Source organism: Montipora capricornis, chromosome 13 (assembly GCF_036669925.1).
Source record: "Montipora capricornis isolate CH-2021 chromosome 13, ASM3666992v2, whole genome shotgun sequence".
NCBI classification, from domain to species: domain Eukaryota; kingdom Metazoa; phylum Cnidaria; class Anthozoa; order Scleractinia; family Acroporidae; genus Montipora; species Montipora capricornis.
In genome coordinates this window covers 2,519,436-2,521,935 of record NC_090895.1, presented here as the reverse complement: position 1 = coordinate 2,521,935, position 2,500 = coordinate 2,519,436, and the positions used below count along the sequence as shown (strand labels likewise).

The following is a 2,500-nucleotide window of genomic DNA, read 5'->3' as shown; positions in this document are numbered from 1 at the left end:
CAGTTACTCCACAGGCTTAAGAAGATTATTATATGAAAAAATGGTTCAAATTGTGTTGGATCTGGAAAAAAGGGAGTTTAAGAAACGACGACGGCTATGGCTATGGATACGAAAACGCCACAAAACAGTAATATGATTGGTTAAAAGAGAAAAAAGAATCGTGCTGCACGTGCGGCACGCATTTCATTACTACACTTTGCATAAAAACAACGTGATATCCCCCAATTTGAGGTTTTAACGACAACGTGAATGTACAAATGCGAATCTTTCATTCCATATTTTAAATCTGAAACTGCTCGTATAAATTCAATTTTAGGATAATTCGCCCACATTGTACGAAGTGAACGAAATTAAATAACCGCGAAAGACTTAAGATTGTGCAAAGTTACATTTTAAAGTGACGTTTTCGTCGCTGTTGCCACTTGCAGATCTAAAAACCACACAGGAAGGAAGCTACCCACAATGGCAACTGAAGGAAAAGGAAAGGAAAGGAAAGGAAAGGAAAGGAAAGGAAAGAACTTTATTTAAGTGTCTAATTTTCTAGCGCTGTAGAGCACTAATCGGGGACATTGTAAATTGAAATTAACAACTTAACGCAAATCAAATCAAAGTTTGGTTTTTGAGGAGGGGGGGAAAACCGGAGTAGTACCCGGAGAAAAACCTCTCGGTGCAGAGTAGAGAACCAACAAACTCAACCCACATATGACGCCGAGTCTGGGAATCGAACCCGGGCCACATTGGTGGGAGGCGAGTGCTCTCACCACTGCGCCATCCCTGCACTCCCAGCCCTGCAAGTAAGGATTTTGAATTAAGAATTTTCTCGTGTAATTATCTTCTCAAGCCTTTTATCCGGATTCACATACAAATCCTTCTATTTTTGTCCGCCATGTTGGCTTCCCTCACACTGAGCTTGGGGCGTCTGTGATATCATCAGTCAGTAATTCAAGAAGACATCAGGTACATTTTGAACACTAGCCTTCAAGGAAACGTCAAAAGAATCCCTTATTCATGTTCGAGGCAAGGAAAATTAGAGTGTTTTTAATGTGTCAGAAAGTGTCAAAAGGAATTTTGTGATTGTTATGGTTTGTATTGCCACGCTTGGTGCCCTTGTTTTCCTATGCTTACTGCCGCAGTTGCTCCCATTTGCCCTGTGATTGGCCTATTTAACTTCCTGCATCTGCTGCTTAGATTGAAAGAACTACTTTGCTCTGTGTTTCAGGGCGACACATTGAAAACCACTTTAAAATGTTTGGTGTTACTTTTCAGTATCAGCGCAAATGGCAGGCCAGTTCCCTAAGATATGCCAGACTGCGCCTAGCATCATCATTTATCTTAAAAGGCCTCTCTTCACGTTTTAAAAAAGTTGATTGGTAATCTGCACTATATAAATTACCCTCAATAGAATGATATCTTTGAATATAACTAAATTCACTTCTTTTTATAAATTTCCCTATAGAAACAAGAACTATTTTTTTAACTTTTCAGGAAACCAAAAGATTCCTCAGTGCTTCAAATGTTTGTGCATTTGTCAAGTAGTCGTCAAATACACAAACAACTCTACCTTTCAACTTACCCTTGTAAGCCTCACTCACACAAATAGATCGGAAGTGTTTCTGGGTATAATCATCCTTCTGTCTTTCAGCTGGATTATCATTCCTGGATTTTTTGGTTGGTGAATGCCTGTTGAAAACTGGATCACGTTTCTTACCATTCATCATATGGCGAACATGGTCCTTTAACTTTTCCAATATTTCATTAGGTTCCGGGGAAGAAGATGGGGCAACTGCCCAGTCTTGCACTTCTCTGAAATCTTTGTCATGTGCGATAGCTGATGAAGAATTTGTAATGCACCTGTCAGTGGTTTCCCTCTGGGGTGGGGTGAGTCGGGGGAGGGAAGTTTCATGCATACATAATAAGTTTGACAAAATTGCTTTCCCTTACCGGTAGTTCTCAGTGAGGAATTTGACAAGTTCATGTAACTTGCCCAGGGCCAGGAACATTGTCTAATTTGGTGATAGGTACATTTGAAATACAAATAATTATTAATTATTTTACATAAAATGAGTTAGCCAGAGGTTTCGCTCTATTTCTGAAGTTGATGATTAAATCCCAGGTGATTAAATTGGTGATTAAATCCCAGTATCTTTTGAAGACAATCATGAATTTGATTTCTAGCTGTTGAAGTTAAGTGCGTCCGTATTTATGTTAGTCACACTTACGGCCAGACGTTTAATGCGTCTGGACATCTTAGACGTCCTCTAGTATAAACACGGCCATTGATGCATAAACATGTCATAGCAATACTGTTTTTTCATATTGTGTGATTGTTTCATCACATCATATCCAATTTTTCAGCAGTTAACAGTTGCAAGGGTATTATTATACAGTAGGAGGGGTTTTGTGCTTCAAATTCTTAAGACAGAGGAGTACAGGACTGCTATTTGAAGGGATTAATGTTTTTAAAAATTTGAGGGCTCAGTAGGCATACAACTCTTCAAAA

The 2,500-nt window shown here is 39.0% G+C and overlaps 1 pseudogene; it reads right to left on the bottom strand.

Annotated features, from left to right (window-relative positions):
* Nucleotides 1-1,268: 1,268 nt before the first annotated feature.
* The window catches only part of LOC138030348 (uncharacterized), an 11,398-nt pseudogene continuing 10,166 nt past the window's right edge, over nt 1,269-2,500 (bottom strand).